The sequence below is a fragment of the Felis catus genome, chromosome A2 (genome assembly GCF_018350175.1).
Source record: "Felis catus isolate Fca126 chromosome A2, F.catus_Fca126_mat1.0, whole genome shotgun sequence".
Lineage (NCBI taxonomy): Eukaryota > Metazoa > Chordata > Mammalia > Carnivora > Felidae > Felis > Felis catus.
The window spans coordinates 42,675,504-42,690,939 of NC_058369.1; the positions used below are offsets into that span (position 1 = coordinate 42,675,504).

Below are 15,436 nucleotides of genomic sequence, written 5' to 3' on the forward strand. Positions count from 1 at the left end.
TTTAAAAACAGGTTTTTTTTTTCCTTATTGGTTTGAATGAAGTGTCCTTAAACTTACATAGTCCTTTGTCTGACATGTCTATATGAACCTTTAAAGCAAAAGATTTGATCATTATATGGGAACTCAGGATAACATAGAATTAGTTTGAGGTGTGGAAAAAATTGAGGCCAAATAACACAGATTAATGGTGGGCTTACTTTTTCAGGGAACTGTCCCCTTTTCCCCCTAATTTTGGTCATTTGAACCTATAATTTGTATTTCGTTGAGATTATATTATTCTTTCAAAATGACTTTCAAAAATAAAACATTTCTGAAAAAAAAATAAAACATTTCTGTATCCCTAGGAACTGAAGTCCCAGTAAGGCTTTTAGAGTTTTATTTTTCCATAAATTACATCTGTTATGGTGTGTTTGGCTTTTATTCTGGGAGATTTTTCATTTCTAAAAGGTGTTATAAAAATAAATGAGTTGATTTATAAAAAACACTATGCATATTTTTTATTTTTGTTCTCATAATACTCATTTTCTGTCGATTCCTAAGTGAGTAATGTATTGGATTAATTCTTCCCATACACCATTTTGATTTTAATTTGTTGAACAGCATTACCCATAAATAGTAAAATAAATAATTGCATGTTAGAAAGCCAATTCTAAAATGCATCTAATTTTCAGCATGGTTTGTTGTTTGTCGTCTAGATTATTTGATCCTTAAAACATTCTTACATATTTTGGAGATTTTATAGCATTTCTGTTACCATGCCTGAAAGAATAAGTTCTAATAGAGAACTCAAACTATCACAGAAACCATTAAACTACCTTCACTAAACACAGTTAAAGTAATACATTTAAACTCTCCCAATTTAAATGAAATTTTAGCTGCTATTAATTAAAGTATGAAGGGCCAGGTGGTGTGATGGTGTTGCACAAAACTGATGCTTCACACTGCAAATAATTAAAAGACTTCAGAATGGACCAAAAGCTGTTGCTTCGCCTATGGATTTTTAACAGCCAATTGCTTTTTAATATTCAGCAGTAAGAGATGGCTACTTTAAAGCATTTCCTTTCCACTTCAAAGGATGCCCTGTGGGTGTTCACATCATTCTTTGTATGAAAGTTGAAAAAGAAATCATGTATATAAAACTCAATATTGAATATATAAATATATGAGTATGGTTTGAGGAGTCAGGAGACCTAGAGGTTATTTGCAATCCTACCTCTGACTCAGTGTGTGAGAACATGGCCAGGCTTTTTAGCTTTTTGGACCTCTGTTCCCCATCCTCATAAAAGATGGTTGAAATCACATAGGAATTTATTGTAAAGCTTATGAAGTTTAAGCTTCAGGGACTCTCGTGCAGGTCACTTGCAAGACCCTGCATTACCTGAGTATTTTTATATTCATGTTTTTAAATACTTTTTCTTAAGAGAGTCCTCCCAAATGGTATGCATTCCCAGATTTGCAAAACCTGGATTCATCACTGGCTGGAATACATTCTCCTAGGTTTCCTCCAGTTCTACAATTCAGTGTCTTTTATATGAATGCTCAGTTATACATAGTAACTCACAAGTGTTTCTCACCCATAGTGTTTTCTTTTATAAGATGTTTCTGCTTTTCTTATAAAGCTCTGTAACTATTATGAAGACCATTTTTCACAGAAATGTTATAAAGTCTTTGAAATCTGTCTTTTTTAATCTTTCTCTTTTCTGACTTTTTTTGTCTCTTAGTATAAGGATTCTCAAATTGTGATTCCATCATTGGGTATGTATATCAGAATCACCAAGAGTATTTTTTTAATGCAGCTCTCAAGACTGCAGCCTAGATTTGCTGGATAATGAAAGGAGAAAGGGGTGGCAAATAGAAGAAATCAGCATTTTGAAAAAGCCCTCCGAGTGCTTTCTGTATCCACTAACCTGCTTATCTACATGGTCTGGAAGGTGTACGTGAATGTCTCTTGGAAATTAGGACCAGATGGCAAGGAGAATAAGAATGCAAGAAAAGCCAAATGCAGGTAAAAATTTATGACCCTTTCCCCAAACAAAGATGGATAAGACTATTATACTTTATTATATTATGTCATATTATATTTCATCTTCCAATTTATACTCCCATTTTATTATGTCATTTTCCATTTACACTTTTCTCTGTTCTCTTCACTAGACTAAAGAGAGGAGAGACAAAAGTTGAAAAGGAAGCCTACCTTACTTTCCCTTGCCAGACTTCTTGCTTGGAGGTTCAGAACCCACCCTACCAGAGGAGGAGTGTGTGGGTAGGTAAAGAGAAGACCCAAGGTGCACAGACCTCCCTTATGCTACAAGGGGTTGCCAAATCAAGGTAACAGGGTAAAGTAGAGAGAGAAAAGGTCTGGTTTGCACCCCTGAGCCTTTGTGCAGTAGACTCTGAGTTGAGAACTGCTGTCTACATGATGGAGCTCAGGATGACCCAGAGCAGGGCAGACATACACCAAGTGTGGGTTGGGACCTGTATGGAATGGCCAGTAGAAACTCCAAGGGCTCTGACAGGTTTTGATACTGCAAGAGGAAGCAATTTTAGAATGTTGTTATACTTAGACCAATCGCCCTTCACCCTGTGCTCTCTATCTCCTGGAAGCTCCTGAAAAACAGCTACAGAACACATTTTGGAAACAATTTCCACCGTGCGAAGTAGCTGACATTAAAACTTGGAGAACCAAGGTGGTATTTACAAAGAACTTTTTACCACCCTACGGTGATAGTTTACTTGAATTAAGTGGGCGTGGCAGATAGGGAAGCAAAAAAGGAAAAACAAAGACATGAAAACTCTTTAACAATAACCAGAATTTTTCTGCTGTGCTCCAATTTTGTGATCCATTGCTGGTATTATGTGCAGGTCTCAGAGGACATATCACATGTTCTGTTTGATTAGCAGGGATATAAGCAAGTGGGAATGTGTGTGTATATGTGTGTGTCTCACAGAGAAAAGCATACTTCATTTGGTCTGGCGTGCTTGCTGCATACTTGAAATGTTTCTGTTGCCTTAACGGTTCATGTTTATCTGCTCTTCCAGAGCCCTGATTTTTCACTATGCATTTAAAAAGGTAGATAGAGATGCCCCTCAATTTCTGTGGAAATCGGAGTTCCTATATGTAGTTGAAAATTTCTGGTGCTCTTTATTTTCTTTTTTCTTTATTTTCAAGTACCAGAGAGTGTAACATGGTTGAAGACAGAGTATAAATGAATTTTAGCAAAAAGTATAAAGGAACATTGGGGGAGGTGTGGGGTGAGAGGATTTTCAAAATCACTTTGGTGAAAAAAATGTTTTAAGGAAACAAGAAGCAAAACCCGTTCAGTTGTTTCCACAATTTGAGTTTTGAATATGAAAAGGACTGGTAGGAAAATACTAAATTTGATTGGTCAAATGAATTTCCATTAATTAGTTACGAGTGATCATGGTATTTGTAATCTTCCATTTAATAGCTCAGCCAACAACTTTGGTCTTTATGGCCACATTTAAAGACCTAGTGGATCTATTAATATGAGGCTTGGCATTGACCATCGTATCTAATGGACAGCTTGTTTTGATCGAAACTATCCTTATGTTTTTTATCTCAGACTTGCTGGTGCTCTTGTTGAAGTTACTGAGTGTTCAACAGAGAAAAATATGAACAGTATGTGGAAGTCAGACTAACCATTTATATGAACTATTTATAAACATGTTGAAATTCTGCCCTTCATTTCAGCTTGATTTTCTTTATGTCGGTATTAACATTTACCCATATTTTATTGACAAGTGTTTTGTTTCATGAAGATACAAAATAATGCACACAAAATGACAAGTGCTGTTATCATAGACTCTCTTAAATGATAGCTTTGAAATCTAAGGACATTCCTTCAGGATGTCTGTCTGTCAGAAAGGAAAATGAGCCATAGGAAATAGGCTAACTTGATTTATAAAATTATTTGAGGGGAATCATTTTGGGAAGTTACTTCCAGGAGAAGAACTTTCTGTTGCTTGAGGGTCATTCATTATCTCTAAGTTTGGCAGATTAATTAGTGGTGTTGTCTTTGATAACTTGGCAAAAATAAGCTGAAAGTTAGAAGATCAATCCTGGCATTAAAGAGTTAGTTTCACATTGTTGCATTGTTGAGCTCAGCCAGGACCCCAGGAGCTATTTGATAATTCTGGGGCATTTATCACAAATCTGTTTTCACTACTCAGGATATGCTTTTTGTCTACATGTCAGTGGTTCCAATGACTAATGCTGGGAATACAGCAAAACATGGCATAGTTTTTACAAGAAATTCTTAGCTGTTTTGAGGAACAACCATTCTTAAAATATTTAGGGAAGTAATGTGCAATGTAATTAAACAAAGGGGTTTCCAAATTATATCTTGGTCCTTACCAACCTCTCCCCTCCCCCCAATTCAATGTCTATCAAATGTTTCATCCTACATCATCTCTCAGGGATTCAGATTCCTTTGTTACTTATTCTAGCTGACGCTTTTTCAAACATAAGATTTTTATTTTTCAGTGAAGTCTCAGTGTCTTTACCAAATATTTATTTGTCCACATTTTCTAGCTTGATACTGGTGGTGACTGAACATTCTAGGCTGTATCTGTTATGCTACAGTGTGCTTATTTCCTGTATATAAAAAATAGCATATTTGACTGAGTACTGACTTTCTTCATGCCTGAGAAAGTATTAAACTCTCTGAGAGGAATAAAGTCACATAGTTACATATTTCTGCAGAAACAGGAAAACAAACTATAATAAAAACTATAAATTTGGTTACTTGTTAAATGGCCGAGGAGTATATTTGGTGCTGTGATAGCTATTAAATGCATTTTAACATCCATAATAATTGAGAATAGTAGCAAAGCAATCATTATGAATAGTGAAACAAACATAAACTAAAAAGAAATTGCTATTCATTATGTTTTGTGGCTTTTTCTAGTGCCAGAGAATTCTTCCCCACTGTGATAATGGCATAAAACATCAATGTAAGCTGTAAAATATGAAGTAATTTTCAAAATATTTTCATAATTATTTCATTATGTACACTCTCATTTTCAAAAATATCTCAAAGTAAGATAGCACTATGGTTGAGTTCATGAAACTGGACTTTCCAAGAAGGAGTTTGCATTTTATTTCATAAAACAATTGTTTTTCTAATATGATTGTGGACCGTGTGTGCAAGGCTCATCACTAAGTGACATCACTTCTAGGGATACCAAGATTAATGAAATGTGTCTTGTTTTAAGAGAGCATGCATTAGGACTGCTGGGGTGGCCCAGTCGGTTAAGCATCGTGGACTCTTGATGTCGGCTTAGGTTATGACCTCACAGTTCGTGAGATCAAGCCCCATGTTGGGCCTCTTACTGACAGCGCGGAGCTTGCCTGGGATTCTCTCTCTCCCTTGCTCTCTGCTTCTCCCCCATGCATGCTCTCTCAAAGGAAGTAAATGAACTTAAAAATAAATAGGGTATTAACTAATGATAAAGGGGGAAAAATTAATAGAGATGTAGAAGAAACTGTGTAAGCACTGTAGAGGAAGATGACCCATGATTACTTGGGAAGGGACCCAGAAGTACATTAGACTTCCCTTCCTCTACCCACTGCAAGTAACATTAACTTCACTTGTCAAAAATATGACTCTTTCCGTCCAAATGTTTACCATTTATTTCTTCTGCCATCCTCTCTGACTTTTTGGGAGGTGAGTTTAAAAAGAAAGGGTACATATCACATATGTATATAAGATTTCCTCTGTTGGATCCTGCAAAAGTGATCAACTTTCCGATAACGTACCTAGAAAATAGTGACATCCCTGGTTTAATTTATGGCATGTTGCATAAGTTTTGTGTTAGAAAAAAAAAACCTTTAAATTTAGTATGCAGAGCTCATTGTCTGTGGTACAACAGAATAGACTCACAGTGAGACCAGGCTGCATTTGGGACACAGTAATTGGGTCCATAGATCTGCACTCTATGATCTGGTAGGCTGGCACTTAATTATTTTTCTGGTGCATCAATAAATTTCAAAATTAACATTCATAAGAACTCAGAGAAAACTCAAAACTAGCTATCCTGAAAGATTTAGGATTTGTCTACATTGGTCTCCTACATGAAAGAAATTATTTTATAGGATACCCAAGTGTCCTAAAATATTGATAACCCAGAAGCATCTCACAATTTTAAAATTCTTTAGCTTGTTCTTGGGTATTTTGGATGAAGACATTAGATCATTCTCTGTACTTATGACTACACAGCAGAAGTAACATCTGGGAAGGAAATAAGTCGTTCAATATGGGTGCAGACATCTGTTTTCTAGTAGAAAAACGGCTATCCTATAAAATATTTTACCATAATAAGGGATAATAGTGTTTTTGTTTGGCTATCTTTTTGTTTATGTTTGCTTTTAACTTGAGGACAGAGTTTTCCTGATGAATACTTACTTGCAATATTCTTTTCTTTTAGAGCATTTCATCTGGTGGCAAGTCCTAGTCTCTTTAATGATAATGGCAACTAATAAGTGTGGCACAGTGTGGCTTTGGTGTCAGAAAGACATTACTTCAAATCTCAGTGTATATAAACAGAGACTCCTTGAAATTCCCTCTGGTGTGGGAATAGACAGTCTTTAGTGTCCACTTATTCATCCTTTACTGAGGAAGATCAGTGAAGCTATTCTTAAACCCTACTCAGTCATGTAACCTGGGGCTAATGAAAAGAAAGTTAAGATTCTTCTGTGGCAGCCAAAGACCCCAAAGTAAGAAAAAGGAGAATGAAAATGGTTTCAAGTGGGAAAAGTTGACCACAGCAATATGGTAGCAGATGATGTATGCAAAAGACCTTTAATGATGGCTATGCAGCTTCCATATGCTAGACACATCCCACCTCAGGTTAGCTCCCTCTAATCGTAGAACCTGTTTTTACATGTGTCTCTCTGTGTACTTTACAGTCACTTGACATGATTTAAAGACCATGAATCCTTAACTAATAGAAGCTAGGTAGATATGTGCCCAAGTTATCATACTAAAACATGTAGAGATTTTTGTCAGGCCTGTAACTAGTCATTAAAACATAGAAGTGTGATCTTTTTTCCACCATCATAAAGCATCAAAAGGCATTTTTAACATGATGCTATAATTCATAATCAGTAACAATTTTCAGTATGTGGGAAGCTGAAGTATGCTTTCAAAAAAGAAATTGGTACTCTACTCCCATTAATAAGTGTTTTAAAATATGTATGGAAATAGTTCTCCTCATTTTCAATAATTCTTCTTGTTCATTACAGCATTTAAAGGGGTAGAGGGTGGGGAGTAAAAATACCATTCTGCAAGAAGAAAAAATTTAACTAGCAGCAGATGGTGAGACTGTAAAGAAACTGCTCCTCACAACAAGCTTATGGAAATTGGTCTCTTTCTGATATAGTCACACATCATTTAGTTCTAGAATCATGGGTCAGGGCAATACTTGCCATATGTTAACCCTAGCATACCTACTTCTTGCTGATATAGGTGCTACATTTTGAGGAGTTTGATTTGAGTCAAAGCATGCTGTAATTTTTACAACAACAAGCCTTGACCTTTGATGTATTTTACCATTGCCCGATAATGAATTCTCTGGAGATCTTGAGTCTATTTTTAAAAAATTATTAGTTGAGATAAAGCTTAATCTTATTTCAGAGCTTTGTGGAAGCAAACAACTATTATCTTTCTTACATGAAACCAAGGCTTTCTTTCTGAGAACAGAGGAAAAATGGGAAGGGTATGTGTATGTGTGTGTATATTTGTGTGTGTGTGTGTGTGTGTGTGTGTGTGTGTGTGTGTGTGTGTGTGTGTTGATGTGAGGGTAGACACGTCATGGAGGGAAAGGAAGACCAGAAGTTAACAGAAGGTGGAGGATCCTTTACAGTCCCTCTGTAGTAATTAAATGTATATGCCCATAAATTCTTGAGTATTCTTCCCTTCTGAAGTTGGAGGCTAATTCCCCTTCTTTTGAAGGTAGGCTGGATTTACAAGAGAACTGAAGATAGAGGATCTAGACAATAATGCAATTAACATAGGTAGTTAGTAAAAGAAATCTTAGAATGATGGCTGTAAACATACTTAGACAGCAGTTCATATTAAAGCAAGGAATCTGTGGTCTGGATGAAAAATGTTCTCAAGAAGAAAATGCTTCTATTTAGCTTATACTATAGGTATGAATTTGGAATATCTAATGACAAGAGAGTCATCGTGTTAGAAGGAGACACCCCAAAATGTTTTATTACTTTGTACAATTGCTAGAAAATTGAGAAAAAAAAAGTGCGTAGTGGGAATTTACACTTGAAAGCCTTTTCTCTGAGCTGCCAGATTTAGTAACATAGTTTTATGCTATCAGTCTAGTCACACTGCTTGCTTCTGTCATAAATAATATTCACACAATAACAACATTGGCATATAACCTCCAGTACCTCACAACATGACTGCATTTGGAGATTGGGCCTTTCAAGAGGTAGTTCATGTTAAGAGTGATCATTAAGGTGGGCCCTCAGACAACACGACTGGTGTCCTTATAAGAGGGGGAAATTAAGACACAAACACGGACAGAGTGAAGAAGGGGTCTCCCTGTAAGCCAAGGAGAGAGCCTCCGAAGAAAGCAATTCTGATGACACCTTGATCTAGAAATTCTAGCCTCCAGAACAGTGAGACAATACATTTCTGTCATTTAAACCACCCAGTCTGTGGTACTTTGTTAATGGCAGTCCTAGCTGACGAATACTAGAAGTATCAGACTCAGAGGACGAAGAGTGGAATGAGGATATGGGAAGTTACTTAAGTGAGTTAACTGCATCATCTTCATAACAGAGAAAAAATAGGTCTTGACTAAACTTGATCAATAAAGAAAAAATGGTATATGTATATAATGTAGAAAAGTGGTGTTGAACCCAAGAAGGATTAAAATGATCAGAAGTGATTCCTTCTCAGAGGCAGCACTAAGAATGACTAGGAGATTAGAGGCACTTGGCTGTTTTAAAATCATCCTGTACTATTGTGTTGTTTTGTTTTTGTTTTTTGTCCATGTTTTTGTTTTTTGCGTTTTGCCAAAAAAGAAGTAGGTAATAATTAATTACTTAGTTTTAAACTATTGTCGATAGTCATAGACTAGTCATAGACCTGTGACTTCTGTATCACTTTTTTTTTCCTTGGTATGTTTTTATTTCATGAGGCATTGTGGTTTATGGAATGTAATATAAAAAAAGAAAAGAAAATAGCTATGAGAACTGATTTATTCTCTGGTTTCCAACAATTGAGAATACATTGGTGACAATACACAAGGGGGAAGGTCTAATGTAAAGGACAGACTTCATAAGAGTTGTCACTGGAAGAAGCAGACTAGAAGTGAGATATAATATAGGGAAAGTTTATAAATTATAACTACAGCCATTGAAACAGATGGGGTAACAGGTGGTGAAGCAACAATGAAATACAGAATGCGATGGTGAAGGGGAGGCAGAAATGACCAGATTCAACTTTCTGAAGGGCTTCAGTTCAACACAATATCTTTTAGAAAGCTGATGGCATTTGCAACAACTGAGGGACAATTCTGTTGTACCCTTGTCCTAGCCATCTATATCAAATGTGTCTAGTAATTCAACTCCTAAAATTGCTAGAAAATAAGTAATGTAAATTTGATTAATTACAGCTAGTTAGCTCTTTTAGATGAGATTGAGGGTCATAATCAAAAGAAGATACAAAGATTGGGGTGCCTGGTGAATCAGTCGGTTGAGTGTCCGACTTTGGCTTGGTCATGATCTCACAGCTCGTGAGTTCAAGCCCCACGTCGGGCTCTGACAGCTGGGAGCCTGGAGCCTGCTTCAGATTCTTTGTTTCCCTCTCTCCCTGCCCCTCCCCTGCTCATACTCTGTCTCTCTCTGTCTCAAAAATAAAAACATTAAAAAAAAAAAAGAAAGAAAACACAAAGATCATGGTCAGACTACAGGTCTGAATTAAATTGTTTACTAATACATGTCCAGGAGAAGGGATACCTTGAGTCAAAAATTAAAATAAAAAATTAGAGTTTCCATGGGTTCTTACAGCGCAGGAGGAAAGCCTTTCATGAAGAAAAATACATTTTTTCATCTATGCTGTATCATTTTATTACTCAGTTTAAATCACATGGAATTTGGAAATTATCAACAGTTTGGAATAATTACATGTGGACAGATTAAGCACAGCTATATAATCTCAGATGAAAATCATTCAGAATGAATAATTTACTTTTGTTTTTACTTGACCAGAAAAAAATGTCTTCTTTGTATCTACAGTAAAACAACAACAACAACAACAACAACAACAACAACAACAACAACAACAAAAGTCACCCTCAAATGATGCCATGACAGAGTTCCCATCATGTGTATCACTTGCATTTTCATTATACCCAAATACACAAGATATTCTACACTTGTTTTAGTTCATTCAGGTTGCTCTACACAACAGACTTGGTGGTTTATAAACAAAATAAGTTTGTTTCTTATTTCTGGAGTCTGGGAAGTCTGAGATCAGGGTGCCATCTTGGTCCGGTAAGGATTTTTCTCCAGGTTGCAGACTTCTGATTGTATCGTCACATGTCACAAGGGGCTGCCTCGCTGTTTATTTTATGAGGGCACTAATCTCATGCATGAGAGCTCCACCCTTATGACTTTATCACCTCCCAAAGTCCCATATCCTAAAATCATCACACTGCGCATTAGGATTTCAACATAAAAAATTTGGGAGGACACAAACACTCAAAACACAGCAACACTAGTTCACTCTCCTTCTTCATGTCCCTATCACTCTTCAGTCCCTAAAAGCTGGTTCTGACTCCCACAATATGACTAATAATCTTTACTCTGGTTATTCTGTTTCACTGCTCCCCACATACCTCAAAGTCAGCTTTGCAAGGTGGAACTCAATGTCTTTTTCCTAGTTTTTCCAGGTACTAACCAATGTTCCAAACCAGAAATTTGAGCAATACTTCTGATTCTTCTGACTAATTTTCTAACACCACAAAGTAGTCAAATTTAAACTTACTGCTACATCTTAGATATTTTTTCCCAATATATCTGTTTCTGTGTCCATGTGTCCTCATTCTAACATTTATTTATTTTTGAGAGACAGAGAGAGAGAGCATGAGCAGGGGAGCGGGGGGAGAGAGAGAGAGAGAGAGAGAGAGAGAGAGGGGAAGGGAAGGGAAGGGAAGGGAAGGGAAGGGAGGGGAGGGGAAGGGAGGGGAGGGGAGGGGAGGGGAGGGGAGGGGAAGGGAGGGGAAGGGAGGGGAAGGGAGGGGAAGGGAGGGGAAGGGAGGGGAAGGGAGGGGAAGGGAAGGGAAGGGAAGGGAAGGGAAGGGAAGGGAAGGGAAGGGAAGGGAAGGGAAGGGAAGGGAGAATCCGAAATAGGCTCCAGGCTCTGAGCTGTTTGTTAGCACAGAGTCTGATGCAGGGCTTGAACTCACGAACTGCAAGACCATGACCTGAGCCGAAGGTGGACACTCAACTGACTGAGCCACCCAGGCACCCCCATGTGTCATTCTAGTTTAGAGTGTTATCTCTTGCCTGAATTATGGCCATGACCTTCTATCTAATTCTCTTACCTATATGCTTTTACAACTCTATTCCCCACATTGTAGACAAAACAATAGTTTTCAAAGGTGAATCATATAAACACAGTTATACATATGAATGTATAAGTTACATGTATTCATGTGTTTATATAAAAATGCATGTATACATTGTGTATGTCTGCGTGCGTGTGTGTGTGTGTGTGTGTGTGTGTGTGTGTGTGTGTAATTCCAAGGCTTTTAAAGCTCCTTGGTTCTCCTCAGGATAAAATTCCAAATACTTACTCTAGTTTATAAAAAATCTATACAATTTTGGGTATTTTTACTTGTTTCTGTTTACTTCTTCAGCCCCATTTCGTACAAATTATGCCAAATTTTACAACCTGTCCATATTGAAGTATTTTGAGTTCTGAAATAATTATGACATGTTTTCTTCTTACTTTTTTTTTTAAACTGTGGTAACATTATAACTTTCAGGTGTACAGCAGTATAATTTGACATCTTTACACACTGTGATCACCACTAAAAGTCTAGTTACCATCCATCAGCATACAATTAACCTCTGTTAACCATTTTGCACCCCCTGATACCCTCAATATATTATCTGTACCTATGTGTTTTTTTATTTGTTCATTTGGTTTGTTTTATTTTTATTTTGTTTTGTTTTTAGATTTTACTTATGAGTGAAATCGTATGGTATTTGTCTTTCTCCATCTGATTTGTTTCACTTAGCATTACCCTCTAGGTCCATCCATGTTGCTGCAAATGAGAAGATTTCTATCTCATTTTATGGCTGGGTAGTATTCCATTGTGTTTATATTCCACTTTTTCTTTATTCATTTATCACCAATGGATATGTAGCTTGTTTCCATAAGTTGGCTATTATGAATGATGCTGCAGTGAACGTAGAAGTGGTTATATCTTTTCAAATCAGCATTATTGTACTCTCTGAGTAAATACTCAGAAGTGAAATAGTTGTATTGCATGGTAGTACTATTCTTAACTTTTTATTTATTTTATTTTTTTTTAAACGTTTATTTATTTTTGAGACAGAGAGAGACAGAGCATGAACGGGGGAGGGGCAGAGAGAGAGGGAGACACAGAATCGGAAGCAGGCTCCAGGCTCTGAGCCATCAACCCAGAGCCCGATGGGGGGCTCGAACTCACGGACCGCGAGATCGTGACCTGAGCCGAAGTCGGACGCTCAACTGACTGAGCCACCCAGGCGCCCCTATTCTTAACTTTTTAAAGGAATCTTTATAATGTTTTCCACAGTGGCAGCACCAATTTACATTTCCACTTACAGTATATGAGGGTTTCCTTTCTCCACATCCCCTCTGACACTCATTTCTTGTTTTTTTGATGATACCTGTTCTAACTGGTGTCAGGTGGTATCTCATTGTGATTTGATTTTCATTGCCCTAATAGTGATGTTGAACATCGTTTCATTTTTCGTGTCTTTTTTAGAAAAATGTCTATTCAGAACCTTTGCTGATTTTTAATTGGACTATTTGTTGTGGTTCAGTTGTATGAATTGTTTTTATATTTTGGATATTAACTTTTAGATAGATTTTTGCAGAAATCTCCCATTCAATATGTTATCTTTTCATTTTGGTGATGAGTTTATGCTTTGTTTTGTTTTTCTGTATGGAAGCTTTTTAGTTTTCTGTAATCTCCTTTGTTTATTTTTGCTTTTGTTTTTCTTGCCTTTGAAGTCAGATGCGCAAAAATATCACTAAAATTGATGTTGAGGAGCTTACCACCTATAGTATCTTCTAGGAATTTTAGAAGTTTGGGCCTTACATTCAAATCTTTAACCCATTCTGAGTTAATTTTTGTGTATGCTGTAACATAGTGGTCTAGTTTCCTTGTTTTACATGTAGCTGTCTAGTTTCCTCAGCACCCTTTATTGAAGAAACTGTCTTTTCTTCATTGTACTTTCTTAGCTACTTTGGTTATATTTATTCCTCCTTGGCTAAATTTATTCCTAGTTATTTTATTCTTTATGATGCTTTTGTAAATGGCATTTTTTTCTTTTTTTATTTGTATTTTATTTATTTATTAAAATTTTTTTAATGTTTGCTTACTTTTGAGAGAGAGACAGAGCATGAGTGGGGGAGGAGCAGAGAGAGAGAGGGAGACACAGAATCCGAAGCAGGCTCCAGGCTCTGAGCTGTCAGCACAGAGCCTGGTGCGGGGCTTGAACCCACGAACCGTGAGATCATGACCTGAGCCGAAGTCAGATGCTTAACCGACTGAGCCACCCAGGTGCGCCATGTATTTTATTTATTTTTTTTAATTCCAGTATAACTAACATACAGTGTTCTATTAGTTTCAGGTATACAATATAGTGATACAACAATTCTATACATTACTCAGTGCTCATCACAATAAGTGTACTTTTTATCCCCTTCACCTGTTTCACACATTCCCCATCCACCTCTCTTCTGGAAGCCATCAGTTTGTTCTCTATATGTACGAGTCTTCTTTTTGGTCTCTTTTTCCTTTGTTTTGTTTCTCAAATTTCATGTATAAGTGAAATCATATGGTTTTTGTCCTTCTCTGAGTTATTTCACTTAACATTGTACCCTGTAGATCAATCCATTTTCCTGAAAATGGGAAGATTTTATTCTGTTTATGGCTAAGTAAGATTCCATTATATTTATACACCACTTCTTTATCCATCCATCCATGGATGGACACATAGGCTTCCATATCTCGGCTATTGTAAATAATGCTGCAGTAAACACAAGGGTGCATATATCTTTTTGAAATAGTTTTCGTTATCTTTGGGTAAATACCCAGTGGTAGAATTACTGGGTCATATGGTAATTCTGTTTTTGGACTTTTGAGAAATCTCTATACTGTTTTCCACAATGGCTGCACCAGTTTGCATTCCTACCAAGAGTGTATGAGGGTTGGCTTTTCTCCACATCCTCACCAACACTTGTTGTTTCTTCTGTTTTTGATTATAGGCATTCTGACAGTAATCTCTTTGACATCAGCCATAGAAAGATTTTTCCAGATTTGTCTCCTTTGGGAGACAAAAGCAAAATTAAACTACTGGGACTGTACCAAAATCATCATTTTGCACACTGTAGGAAACCATCAACAAAACCAAAAGACAATCTACTGAGTAGGAGTAGATATTTGCGAATGATGTATCTCATAAAAGGTTAATATCCAAAAAAATATACAGAACTTCTACAATTCAATGCCAAAACCCAACTAATACAATTAAAAAGAACTTCTCAAACTCAACACCCAAAAACCAAATAATCCAGTGAAGAAATGGGCAGAAGACATGAATAGACACTTCTGCAAAGAAGACATCCAGATGGCCAACAGACACATGAAAAAATGCTCAACATCACTCATCATCAGGGATATGCAAATCAAAACCACAATGAGATATTACCTCACAAATGGGATTTTTTTTCTTAATTTCTTTTCCTGAGGATTCATTATTTGTGAATCCATATTTCACATATGGTCTAGGCACATATATTTCACATATGGTCTAGGCACTTTTCAAATTGGTGTTTTTGCACTGGTTCTGCAGGGCAATTATGTGCATGAGTACTTTAATAGGGGATTTTCTGTTCCCTATAGTTGTATGGTTTTCCTGAATGTGATCCCCATTGGTTTTCAAAGCTTGTCATTTAAGGCATTCATCTCTCTGAGGCAGGATCTAAGGGTCAGAGTGCCTGATGTGGTGTACAAATCCCTTACTGCTTAGGGAAAAGTTTCATACTTTTGAGATATCTCCTGGCTATGGATTACTGTGCCTGGGTGATGTTTTTCTTGTGAGATGGTGTCGCTCCTTCTCTTACCCATCTTATCACTGTCTCTTTTGTCCTTTGTTGTGTAGGCTCTGTTC

General features: G+C 36.7%; 1 long non-coding RNA gene across 4 annotated transcripts in view; it reads left to right on the plus strand.

Annotated features, from left to right (window-relative positions):
- LOC123383759 overlaps window positions 1-15,436 on the plus strand; it is a 105,270-nt gene that overhangs the window by 16,782 nt on the left and 73,052 nt on the right. For all 4 annotated transcript variants that reach the window (XR_006593919.1, XR_006593916.1, XR_006593917.1 and 1 more), the window contains exons 3-4: window positions 1,797-2,005; window positions 2,155-2,263. This is a non-coding gene — a long non-coding RNA (uncharacterized LOC123383759). The remainder of the gene's footprint in view (window positions 1-1,796; window positions 2,006-2,154; window positions 2,264-15,436) is intronic.